The 13,917-nt window shown below is 45.2% G+C and overlaps 1 non-coding gene across 1 annotated transcript; it reads left to right on the top strand.

Annotated features, from left to right (window-relative positions):
- Positions 1-3,028: 3,028 nt before the first annotated feature.
- On the top strand, positions 3,029-3,186 carry LOC139235225 (U1 spliceosomal RNA). The gene has a single exon (XR_011588440.1). It is a non-coding gene; the product is annotated as a U1 spliceosomal RNA (small nuclear RNA).
- The last annotated feature ends 10,731 nt before the right edge of the window (positions 3,187-13,917 follow it).

Here is a 13,917-nt window from a genome sequence, read left to right as displayed (position 1 = left end):
ATGGGGATACATGACTTCAGGAGGAGGAACAATAAAACACAAGGATATTGTTACCCCAAGAGTGTGCGATGGGCAGACGAGACAGCCAATGGGGTGGCGGAGACAGGTACACTGGCTGGGTAAGCCCAGGTTGGAGCATGTACAATCGGACCTGAGGAAGGAAACATCCTTAAGGTACAGGGAGAAGCCACTCCACAGGAAAAGGAGGGGTGGAAGCAGAGAGGAGCCCAACAAGGGACAGAAGGGTTATGGAGGAAAGATGGGAATTTATACTACGGGTATGTCCATACAGGTAGAACCAACATGATAAGCTTGATGTCCAGATGGTGGTGGTGGAAGAGAATGGATAGAGATATAGAGAACCACTGTAGAAGGTGTGTGCCATACAACCCAGGGGGAAAAGTAAAGGTCAGAATGGGACATCAGCCCCAACAGAAAGGACCCTGGGAAAATTTAGATAGATTTTACTGGACCATTACCCAGCAACAAGGGAAAGGCAAACTAGTTATAATAGACCAGTTGACAAAGTGGGTAGAAGCTTGCGCCACTATGAATGGTTCATCAGAAACCGTGGCCAGGATCCTAGCAGAGGAAATAATGCCACTACAGCTGGATTCATATCAAGGTACACACTTCGCAGGGAAGATCAAAGAGACTGGAAAGGGATGGGTAGACAGGTTCCCCAGAGTACTGATGAAACTCAGGAAAACCCCTAGTCGGATGACAGGACTGACACCCTTTGAACTAATGAGACTGCCAGAAGTCTTAGTTTCAGGAAGCAAGGACGTAGGATCCTATAAAGACAGGATATGGAGGTTTGTGATGGAGTTACATGACTGTAAGCAGTTACATGACTTAAAAGCACAGGCTAGAGATCAACAAGTAATCAAGGATATAGAGAACGACACTAAAGAATTGAAGGTCAAATACCCGAAGTAGGCAGTCAGGTGATGGTGAGAATGGTAAGTGACACATGCGCCTGCATAGTTATAAGGGTATCAGCAAGTGGAAACACTGGACCCAGTGGAAAAATATAGTCACTAACTAACCGGTGATGACCGGGAAATATTGTTTTTGCAGGATTTTGGTGCTCGTGGGAACAATGTGGGGTAACTCATCCTCATATCAAGGACAACAGGCTGAGGGATGGCAAGGTCTGTATTACGGGAACTTGGGCAACATTAGTTGTGATAAAGAACCAAAAACGCTGATGGTGATGGACAGAGCAACATTAGACTTAAATAACGGGCATAAAACAACGCAACAAGGAAACAACACAAAATTGGGGATGGGCCATTAATACGGGACCAATAATTAGTGGAAATAAGACCGCGGTGTGTTTTATAACCAGGAGGGGGAGGACAAAGATACTGCACCCGGGGGAAAGGGGGTGCAAATTTCACTCAACATCTATGAATGGTGTTGGAGGGTTAGTTCCCGAGATAGACCCATCACCACGGCCCCATCCAGTACTTTAGCAACAGTGAGCACTACCAGGGCCCCGACCACCACATCACCAGTGCCACCAACATGTCCAACTATGAACGCTGGGGCAAAAGGGGGATTGGTAATAAGGCAAGGATAAGATACACTTCAGGGTAGTCAATGAATAATTTAACAGACTTAACCATCCCCAGCTTCTGCGGGTCAAACTTGAAGCCTGTATAAAAACCTGACCCTGCGAGTACTTGAAGGCCCTGAATCAAAAACCGCGAAGTTTAACATGGAAAGAGGGTCAGGTAAAAAGTAGGACCGGGGAAAAAAAGGGATACGTGGCAGGAGTTGCGACGCTAAACACTATAGACCTGCACATGGCAGATGATTGGGTCAATGCCCTAACCCAAACCTTACAGGGATTGTTGGCGAGGGAATTGTCACACTTTGTGAGACCATGCCAGAACTATAAATTTGGCAGAGTGGAAATAAACTTGAGCAGAACCATATAGACAGAAATAGTATGTGCAGGGTATGGAGTATGGCTACTCAGGGGTATACATCATAACCTAGAGCAACTTCCGGGAGGGTGACGTGTGATGGGAGATGGACAGGTGAGAAAGAACCACTCAGTGCCAGTCTGACAAGGGTCAACAAATCAATGTAACTTTGCTGATAGCAGTTGGCCAATCGGTGGTTTTGTAGGAGGGTCGCACACCTCGAAAAATGTTTAACTGTAATGCAAATCTTTTGTTCTGAGAAGGTTCATACGTGAATAGCGACCACGGAATCATTCAGACAAAATCTTGGTTTAACCAATTTATTCAGGCATGCTAGGGAAGTATTCACGGATGAGCATTTATCCCAGCCCACACATCTTTAAGACAACCGCATAGTGTGAAAGGGTGTCGTGTGTCCCAACCAAGCTTTAGGAGTTTTATTGGGGAGGTTTTTGCATGGATCGTAAAACTACGCACAATTCTGTTGGACAGATTTCAGAGGTGCACATTTGAATCTCAGCAGGGGTGTTTTAGATGTGGGTACTTCGCATTAGGCACCTGTTCAGACGGGCCAGACTGTGTGTTGTACTACGTTTGTTTGTTTTACTTGACCAGGGTGTGTTTTACTGGATGCAGGTGTGTGCTTTAACTTGAATAAAAGCATTGTGATGGTTGAGACTGAAAGATGCGGCTGTAACTGAGTGTTTCTGTTCACCGCTGTAATTTCGGGATCTAGAACTGTTGAAAGCGGGGTGATTCGAAATCACCAAGGGTAAAACCACTTTCATCCCTAACCCATTCATTCCACTTCACTTCTCCCCTCCCCTTCCCATTCCTCACTCCATCTCATCCACCTCGCACACCCCCCCCCATGTGATCTGTGCCTTTATCTCGATCTTGCATCCAGTGTGTGTGTGTGCGAGGCTTCAGGCTGCCCCAAGAATGGAAACAAGGGAGGAAGAAAGACAGTCATTCTGTGCTGCTTGCTTCTGGCCTGCAAGCGGCAATTCACAAGTGTCCGCCAATCTCAGAGCGCCCGCAGCAGCATCGATAAACCTCCAGCCGCCCTCCCCGTGCACCTGTTCATAGCCCTCGGCTTTACCTGGCAGGGGAGTGACCCTGATCACCCAGGGGGTGCTCCCAGGCTGAGGCTAGCCCATTGCACTTGGGGTGTGCTGACTCCTGCGATGTCCTCAAATGTGGGATACTCGACTGCAAAATTTGTGACTTGTAAAGAAGCGCGATAGTTTAAAAGCAGCTGTACCGCTCCAGAATACCACAACTGCGCACAAACTAGCGGAGGATCACTTACTTGGCACAGCACTCCTTCCTACCGGCGGTGCAAGTGCAGTTGTTGCAGGCAGAGGTCAACCAGCTTTCCCATCAGCGTGCAGGTTCTCGTCAATCAGGTCCATGCAGGTCTTCATCAGCACTCCTTCTGAATCTGTAGGAGATACAGACAGGGATAGGTTGGTCAATGTCCCGGCAAAGAGTGGAAAGGTACCATTGGGGCAGGGGGGGAGGAGGGCATCGATCCTTTTGGATGTTGGAAGAGCTGCCTGGGTGTCTGGGATGGTTAAGCGTCCTGGCTCACCTGGCTCTGAGCTACACGGACCTGGGGAAGGGACCGGTTCCGTTCACCAGTGAGCTCCCCTGGGCCCGAGTGTTGGGTTACAATTAGCAAGGGGCTCGCCTTGGTTGCCGCAGGCTGAGAGCCCTGACTAACAGCCGGGAAATAGCTGTAGGTGACGTGGTTTGGAGCTGCCCCTTTGGCCTCAATCAGGAACCCGAGACATAGAAGCTCGGGTAGATAAAGCCCAGCCCCAGTCCTTGCATCGGGTCTGGTTGTACCCCCCAGCCCCCCTCCCGTCCCATCTTAGTGCAGAGTTTGCAACTGTTCAGTACGTACCATTCATTGGGGGTTTATAATAGTAGTTGTACTCTCCTTTCTCAAAAAAATGGAGCGAAGCAGTGACACATACAACAGCTAGCTGCAGAACAGCGACACACACAAAGAATTTCTGGTAATGGGGGTAAAAAAAAGAACATGGTTAGGAACTCGGTGATGTCACTCGTGTTAACTCGTGTTAATTGATGGAAGTTCCTCACCCAGAGCGTTGTGCGATAAACCACCAGGGTTCAATCAAGAGACAATGAGATGTGTTGTGGACAGCCAGAGAGGACTGAGGGCAGAAGCTGAGGAGTGATTTGGTTGGGCTGGTCTTTCAGCACAGGGACAGAATTGTTGGACCCAATGGTCTTTGCCTGATGCTACAAATTCACATACATCCTTGCCGACCAATTGTTCACCCTGGGGATGCACAAAGTGACATCTTGGTTCATTGCCTCTACTGGGTTGCACGTGGGAGTTGGCTTATGTGTTGAGCACATGACCATTTCAGGTAGGGGTTGCCAACCCTCCAGGGTTGCCCTGGAGTCTCCAGGAATTAATCTCCAGGACACTGCTGTGAGCAACTCCGGAGACAAGTCACAGCGGCATTAAAGAAAGTGCGTTTTTTATTCGTTAATTCGAACACTTTCATTTATTCGTGATACAAATATTGGATATGGGGTTAAAAAAAAAGTCTGTTTGACGGTGGGAATAATCCAATTGACGTGAGCAGGCGGTGCTCCTCAAGGATTGGACGAGTCGTGCACCAATAGCGGTGCGTGGGGCTGGGCCATTGGAGACTTGAGGTCATGTGATGCAACCGACAGGAATACCTCGAACCAGAGTTTGCAACTGCAATTTCAGGAGAACATCTGTGTTCGAATATTTCAAGGGTCGACTTTCGCCTCACTTCATATCAATATCATTTTTCAAGTTCACAATTTAGATTATTTTGCAGTTTTTTGGTAAAGAATTGAAGTTTACACACTCAACAAGATGATGGATGTCAATGCTGGGAAGATATCTTTAGGTTGTACAAACAGTAACCCCATTAAGCCCTCCTACAGCATGGTCATGTACAGAGCAAAGCTCCCTTTACTCTACCTAAGCCGTCTGCTTCAACCCCTTACCTCCGAATGACAACCCATGCAGAACCATTCTAACATTTACAATTAAAAAAAAATATTCTCGTGATGTACGCGTCACTGGCAAAGCCGGCCTTTATTGCTCATCCCTAATTGCCCTTGAGAAGGTGGTGATGAGCCGCATTCTTGAACCTGTGTAGTCCATGTGGTGAAGGTGCTCCCACAGTGCTGTTTGGGAGGGAGTTCCATGATTTTGACCCAGCGACACTGGAGGAATGATCGATACATGACCAAATCAGGATGGTTTGTGTGACATGGAGGGGAACCGAGAGGTGGTGATGTTCCCATGCACCTGCTATTCTTGTCCTTCCAGGTGGTAGAGGTTTTGGCTCTGGGAGCTGCTGCCGAATATTGTACCTGAGACCATTAATGAGTGCTGAAGTTCAGCCGGTTCAGGGTCCGTGGCATTGCCGTCTCCGGCTCTCCCATTTCTGACGATGAGGGGAAGGGTCTGCTCACTCCCCACTGACTCGTTCACAGGTTCTTCACACTCGGGGTCAGCCCTGCGAACACCTCCAAGACACTAATAAGAACATGAGAACATAATAAATAGGAGCAGGAGTGAGCCATACGCCCCCTCAAACCTGCTGCGCCATTTAATACAATCATGGCTGATCCGATCATGGACTCAGTTCCACTTCTTTGCCTGCTCCCCATAATCCCTTATTCCTTTATCGGTTATGAAGCTGTCTATCTCTGTCTTAAATTTATTCAATGTCCCAGCCTCCACAGCTCTCTGAGACAGCGAATTCCACAGATTTACAACCCTCTGAGAGAAGAAATTCCTCCTTATCTCAGTTTTAAATGGGTGGGCCCTTGTTCTGAGATTATACCTCCTCGTTCTCTTCTCCCTTATCAGTGGAAACATCCTCTCTGCATCCACCTTATCAAGCCCCCTCATAAGCGTATACATTTCGATAAGATCACCTCCCCTTCTTTTGAATTCCAATGAGTAGAGGCCCAACCTCCTCAACCTTTCCTGATAGGTCAACCCCCTTCATCCCCGGAATCAACCTAGTGAATCTTCTCTGAAATGACTCCAAATCAAGTATATCCTTTCGTAAATATGGAAACCAAAACTGCAAGCAGTATTCCAGGTGTAGCCTCACCAATACCCCTGTATAACTGTAGCAAGACTTCCCTGCTTTTATACTCCATCCCCTTTGCAATAAAGGCCAAGATTCCATTGACCTTCCTGATCACTTGCTGTACCTGCATACTAATCTTTTTATTTCATGCACAAGTATCCGCAGGTCCCACTGTACTGCAGCACTTTGCAATCTTTCTCCATTTAAATCATAACTTGCTCCTTGATTTTTTTTCTGCTATAGTGCATGACCTCACACTTTCCAACATTATATCCCATCTGCCAAATTTTTTGCCACTCACTTAGCCTGTCGGTGTCCTTTTGCAGATTTTGTGGTCCTCCTTGCACATTGCTTTTCCTCCCATCTTTGTATCGCCAGCAAACTTGGCTATGCTACACTCAGTCCCTTTGTACAAGTCGTTAATGCACCCCACTAGTTACTGGTTGCCAACCAGAGAATGAACCATTTATCCCGATTCTCTGTTTTCTGTTAGTTAGCCAATCCTCTATCCATGCTAATATATTACCCACAACCCCATGAACTTTTATCTCGTGCAGTAACCTTTTATGTGGCACCTTGTCAAATGCCTTCTGGAAGTCCAAATATAGCGCATCCACTGGCTTCCCTTTATCCACTCTGTTCTTTACATCCTCAAATAATTCCAGCAAATTTGTCAGATATGACTTCCCCTTCATAAATCTATACTGACTCTGCCTGACCGAATTTTGCTTTCCAAAATGTCCTGTTACTGCTTTTTCATAATGGATTCCAACATTCTCCCAACCACAGATGTTAAGCTAACTGGTCTATATTTTCCTGCTTTTTTTCTGCCTCCTTTTTAAAATAGGGGTGTTACATTTGCAGTTTTCCAATCTGTTGGGACCTCACCAGAATCCAGGAAATCTTGGTAAATTATAACCAATGCATCCACTATCCTTGCCGCTACTTCTCTTAAGACCCTAGGATGTAAGCCATCAGGTCCAGGGGATTTATCTGTCTTTGGTCCCATTATCTTACTGAATACCACCTCCTTAGCAGTTGTGATTGTTTTAAGTTCCTCCCCCTCCATCCCTCTATAGCCACTTGACTATCCACTGTTAGAATATTGTTAATGTTCTCTACCGTAAGGGCTAATACAAATTATTTGTTCAGAGTTTCTGCCATCTCCATGTTCCTCATTATTAATTCCCCGGTCTTGTCCTCCAAGGGACCAAGATTTCCTTTAGCCACTCTTTTCCTTTTTTATAAAGCTATAGAAACTCTTGCTATCTGTTTTTATATTTCGTGCTAATTTACTTTCATAGTCTATCTTCCCTTTCTTATTAATTTTCTTAGTCATTCTTAGCTGGCTTTTAAAAGCTTCCCAATCTTCTGTCCTCCCACTAGTTTTTGCCACTTTGTATGCCCTTGTTTTTAATTGGATACCGTCCTTTATTTCTTTAGTTAGCCATGGATGGCTATATTTCTCTTTCACCCTTTCCTCCTCACTGGAATATATTTTTCTTGAGAATTGTGAAATATCCCCTTAAATATACACCGCTGTACATCAACCATTTTACACTTTAATCTATTTTCCCAGTCCAATTTAGCCAACTCTGCCCTCATACCTTCATAGTCTCCTTTATTTGAGCTTAGTACACTGGTTTGAGATACAACTTTCTCATCCTCCATCTGAATTTGAAATTCAATCATGCTGTGATCACTCATTCCAAGGGGATCCTTTACTAGGAGTGTGTTTATTAATCCTGTTTCATTACACAGGACCAGAACGAAGATAGCCTGCCCCCTAGTTGGTTCTGTTACATACTGCTCAAGGAATCCATCCCTTATGCACTCTATGAACTCCTCCTCAAGGCTAACCTGACCAATTTGATTTGTCCAATCAATATGGAGGTTAAACTCATCCATGATCATTGCTGTTCCCTTTTTACAAGCCCCAACTATTTCCTGGTTTATGCTCCAACCAACAGAACTGCTACTGTTAGGGGGCCTATAGACTACACCAGCAGTGACTTTTTCCCCTTATTATTCCTTATCTCCATCCAAACTATTTCCACATCCTGATCATTTCAGCCAATATCGTTTCTCACTATTGCAGTGATTCCATCCTTTATCAGTAGAGCTACCCCACCTCCTTTTCCTTTCTGACTGTCCTTCCAGATTGTCAAATACCCCATAATATTTAATTCCCAGTCCTAGTACTTTGCAAACACGTCTCTGTAATGACTATCAGACCATACCCATTTGTCTCTATTTGTGCTTTCAACTTAACTATTTTGTTACGAATGCTGCGTGCATTTAGAAAAATAGCCTTTAAATTTGTTTTTTTACCCTCTTTTCCGGCTTGTTTCTTCTCTCCTTCAAAATCACTTTCTTTATTTTTGCTTTCTAATTCCAGCTTTACTCGCCTCCCGACTGAGGTTCCCACCCCCCCTGCCAAATTTGCTAGTGCTCCCCAAAATCACTAGCAAATCCCCCCGCTAGGATATTGATCCCGGCTCTGTTGAGGTGCAACCCGTCCGGCTTGTACAGGTCCCACCTCCCCCAGAAGCGGTCCCAATGCCTCAGGAAATTAAAGCCATACCGCCTGCAGCATCTCTGCAGCCACGTATTCTCTGCTCTATCCTTCTATATCTGTACTCATTCGCTCGTGTTGCGTATTCCAGCAACGTTTCCCAACACTGCTTCTGCCGCTCAATGTCCCAAATCACCAAGCTGTGGAGTGAGCAGGTTCACTCAAATAATACGTTATCATAATGGCCATCCTGCAGCTAACCAAAGCATTACTGCAGTTCATTTCAACCAGCGACATCTTCCGAGGCGCAATAATCCCTCGCAGGTCCAAACACAATCTTTCTCGGACTCAAACATACCATGATCGTACCAACGAGACACGCGCTATCCAGTCACGGAGGGAGCAACTTCTGCCCTGTGTCCTGTGGCACAGGCTTTTATCCTGCAGATGGTCACACATGGTCGGTCCACTCTTTAACGCTAGCTGAGTGTATAGTTTCTAACCAGACTGCTGGTCCCAGAGGGAGGGGCTCTGAAGCACCAGCTGAACAGAAACAGATCGATTTTTTCAATAAAAGAGGAAGGTTGATCCGCTCGAAACATCCGAGAAGTTCTGTTAAATATTAGTTGGATGGCTTTATGAGTATTGTATATTCTGTGGTATGAAAATACTCATCCTTGTGTGCAGATCCCTCCAAAGCCTCGTCACCCTCTCTGTCTCTGGAACCTCCTCCAGCCCCTGCGACCCTCCGAGATCTCTGCGCTCCACGATCCTGGCATCTTGTGATCCCTGATTTCCAGCGCCCCACCATTGGCGACTTGCCTTCAGTCTCTCCAACATGTGTCAGGGAAGGACGTTGGGCGGGTGGGAGGTGGGGCAGGAGCAGGGTCCTCGAGGGGGTTAAAGGAAGCACATGGCACGTTGTGTGCAAGCCCCGGAGCACGTCGGGAAGACGGAAAGTTCGGGAATGTGCTGAGGGAAGGGATTTTGTTGAGGTAGCCTTAGAATAGGGCAAGAAGCTGAGATTCTTTTTGGTGTCAATTGCTTCTTTTCTGTTGTAAAGCGATAGATCTCAAAACATGAGCAGTGCAACAGAAAAGCCAGTGGAGTCTTGTCATTGAAAGCATGAGGAGAGGGCCAGGGACCTGCAGTGCAGGGCGCCACCAAGGTTATAATGAGTGCCAACAAAAGTTGAGGCCAATCAAGTAGGAAGATAGGGACAGGAGGTGGCCATTCAGCCCCTTGAGCCTGTTACACCATTCATTTCCCTCATTGGTCTGCATGTTTCTTCCTGCACCTCCCTTCCACTATTTGGTGGTATGTAGACTACACCTATTAGTGTGATTGATCCTTTATTATCTTTTATCTATATCCATATAGATTCTATTTTTGTCGTGCTGATAGCTGAGTCACATTATTCTACCGCCATTATGTTATCCCTAATAAGTACACCTACTCCCCCTCCTCTTTTCTAAATATGTGATGCCCTGCAATGTTTAATTCCCAGTCCAGATTTTTCTGCAGCCACGTCGCAGTAACCCCTACTATGTCTGGTTCCTCGTTACGCATGATTGCCTCCAGCTCCCCTGTTTTATTATGGACACCGTGTACATTGCTATACAGACAGTTTAGTTCATTTTTAATAGGGTTCCAGCAAAGTTTCCCAAAACTCCGCTCCTGCTGCTGTCTGTCCCAAATCACCAACTTTTGAAGTGAACAAGTTCACTCAAGTAAGACGTTATCATAATTGCAAGATAAAAACCTGCAGCAAATCAAAGCATGACTGCAGTTTTACCCTAAGTACACTTGAGGTCGTCCAAGACTCGGAAGACCATATCCTAACTCGCACCTAACTGTTCACTCATCATCCTGTGCTCGGTGACCGACACTGGCTCCCAGTTAAACAACGCCTGGATTTCAAACTTCTCATCCATGTTTATAAATCCCTCCATGGCCTCACCACTCCCTATCTCTGTAATCTCTTTCAGCCTCACAACCCCCGAGATATCTGTGCTCCTCCAATTCTACCCTCTTGAGCATCCCTGTTTATAATCGCTCCATCATTGGTGGCAGTGCCTTCTGTTGCCTGGGCCCCAATCTCTGGAACTCCCTCGCTAAACCTTTCCGCCTTTCTACCTTTCTTTCCTCCTTTAAGGTCCCCCTTAAAACCAATTACTTTAACCAAGCTTTTGGTCACTTGCCATAATTTCTTCTTGTGTGGCTCGATGTCAAATTTATTTGTTTCGTCTTATAACACTGCTGAGAAGCGCCTTGGGATGTTTACTACAGCAAAGGCGCTATATAAATAAAAGTTGTTGTTAACGTCAACCTTCAAATTCTTCAGAGACGCAAAAATCTCTCTCACGTACAAACCCGTTCATTCTCAGACTCAACCTTACCATGATTGTACCAATGAGACACGCGCTATCCAGGCACGGAGAGAGCAACTTCTGTCCTTTGTCCAGGAGTGAAAGATTTTATCCTTCAACGTCAGAGTTACAAAGTGGAAATTGTCACACGGATCGTTCAACTCGGGTTAACGTCAGCCAAGTGTTTAGTTTCTAACCGGACTGCTGGTCCCAGAGGGAAGGAGCTCTGAGCCACCAGCTCAACAAATACAGATCGATTGTTTCAATAATGGAGGAAAGTTGACCCTCTCGAGAGGTGGAGAGCATTTTGGTGCTATTGATTATCATTCAGTTAGATTTAAATTGGTTATGGAAAAGGACAAAGATAGACCAGGAATAAAAGTTCTCAATTGTGGAAAAGCCAATTTTGCTGAGCCGAGATGGGATTTAACCAGCATGCACTGGAGTCAGCTACTTGAAGGTAAATCAGGATCAGAGCAGTGGGAGATGGGGGTTGGGGGGCGCGGTGGGGGGGCATTCAAGGAGGAGATCCTGAGGGTTGAGAGGAAATATGTTCCCTTAAAGAAAAAAGATGGGACTAAGAAATCTAGAGCCCCCTAGATGTCAAGGGACACACGGGGTAGGATAAAGAAAAAAAGGGACGGTTATGATAGATACCGAGAGTTCAATACTGCAGAAACTCTAGCGGAGTATAGAAAGTGCAGGGCTGCAATTAAAAAGAAGATTAGTAAATCAAAGAGAGAGCATGAAAAAATATTGGCACGTAAAATCAAGAAAAACCCAAGGATGTTTTATAAATACCTTAAGAACAAGAGGATAACTAAAGAAAGAGGAGGGCCTATTCGAGACCATAAAGATAATCTGTCTGTGGAAGCTGAAGATGTGGGTTTGGTTCTTAATGAATACTTTGTGTCTGTTTTCCCAAAAGAGAGGGGCGATGCAGATGTTGCAATCAGGGAGGAGGAGTGTGAAATATTAGATAAATTAAACATAGTGAGACAGAAAATATTAAGGGGCGTAGCTGCTTTGAAAGTGGATAAATACCCAAGCCCTGAAGAAATGTATCCCAGGCTGTTAAGAGAAGCAAAAGTGGAAATAGCAGAGGATCTGACCATAATTTTTCAATCTTCTTTTATTTAAAAATGGAAAAAGGGATAGACCGAGTAATTACAGGCCAATCTGCATAACCTCGGTGGTGGGGAAATTATTGGAAAAAATTTTGAGGGACATGATAAATGTTCATTTAGAAAGACATGGATTAATCAAGCACAAACAGCATGGATTTGTTAAGGAAGGTCGGGTCTGACTAACTTGATTGAACTTTTTGAAGAGGTAACAAGGAGTATCGATGAGGGTTGTGAATATGATGTAATGTATGTGGATTTTAGCAAGGCTTTTGATAAAGTCCCACATGGCAGACTGATTACTTTTCACAAAAGTAAAAGCTCATGGGATCCAGAGCAAAGTGGCAAGTTGGATCCAAAATTGGCTCAGAGGCAGGAGGCAAAGGGTAAAGCTTGAAGGGCGTTTTTATGACTGGAAGGCTGTTTCCAGTGGGGTTCCACAGGGCTCAGTACTAGGTCCCTTGCTTTTTGTGGTATATATCAATGATTTAGACTTGAATGTAGGGGGTATGATTAAGACATTTGCAGATGATACTAAAATCGGCTGTATGGTTTATAATGAAGAAGAAAGCTGTATGATGCAGGAAGATATCAATTAACTGATCAGGTGGGCAGAACAGTGCAAACGGCATTCAATCCAGAGAAGTGTGAAGTAATGCATTTAAGGCGGGCTGACAAGGCAAGGGGACACATGTTAAATGGTAGGACACTGAGAAGTGTCGAAGATCAAAGGGAGCTTGGAGTGCAGGTCCACATATCCCTGAAGGTAGCAGGCCAGGTGGTTAAGAAGGCAACAGAATACTTGTCTTTATTAGCAGGGGAATACATGAGCTTATGCTGGAACTGTAGAAGACACTATTTAAGCCACAGCTGAAGTACTGTGTGCAGTTCTGGTCACCACATTGCAGGAAATATATGATTGCACTATAGAGGGTACAGAGGAGATTTACGAGGGTGTTGCCTGGACTGGAAAATTTTAGCTATGAGGAAAGATTGGAAAGGCTCTTTATCTTTGAAACGGAAGTGACGGAGGGGAGATCTTACTGAGGTACATACAATTATGAGGGGCCGAGATAGAGTGGATAGGAAGGACCTATTTCCCTCGGCAAAGGGATCAACAACCAAGGGGCATAGATTTAAAGTAATTGTCAGGAGGTTTAGAAGGGAGTTGATGGGAAATTTCTTTACCCAGAGGGTGGTAGGGGTCTGGAATTCAATGCCTGAGAGGGCGGTAGAGGCAGAAACCATCACCACATTTAAAAAGACCCACACCACCATCTGGGTGAAGAAATCCCCTCAAATCCCCTCTAAACTCCAGTCAATTATTTTAAATCTATGCCCTTGGAGAAAGAAAATTGGCTAAGGTAGCCATGAGGAAGAGTACATAGAGTGTATCCGGGATAGTTTCCTTGCGGAACCAACCAGGGAGCAGGCTATATTAGATCTGGTACTATGTAATGAGACAGGACTAATAAATGATCTCCTAGTAAAGGATCCTCTACGAATGAGTGACCATAGCATGGTTGAATTTCAAATTCAGTTGGAGGGTGAGAAAGTTAGATCTCAAACCAATCTCCTAAGCTTAAACAAAGGAGACTACAAAGGTATGAAGGCAGATTTGGCTAAAGTGGACTGGGAAAATAGATTAAAGCGTGGGATGGTTGATGAGCAGTGGCAGGTATTTAAGGAGAATTTCATAATTCTCAACAAAAATATATTCCAATGAGAAGGAAAGACTGTCAGATAAGGGATAACCATCCATGGCTAACGAAGGAAATATGGGATGGTATCAAATTGAAACAAGGGCATACAAAGTGGCCAACACTAGTGGGAGGCCAGAGGATTGGGAAA

The sequence above is a fragment of the Pristiophorus japonicus genome, chromosome 22 (assembly GCF_044704955.1).
Source record: "Pristiophorus japonicus isolate sPriJap1 chromosome 22, sPriJap1.hap1, whole genome shotgun sequence".
In the NCBI taxonomy this organism is placed as follows: domain Eukaryota; kingdom Metazoa; phylum Chordata; class Chondrichthyes; family Pristiophoridae; genus Pristiophorus; species Pristiophorus japonicus.
The sequence above is the reverse complement of the archived record's forward strand: the minus strand, read 5'-3'. Positions and strand labels throughout refer to the sequence as shown.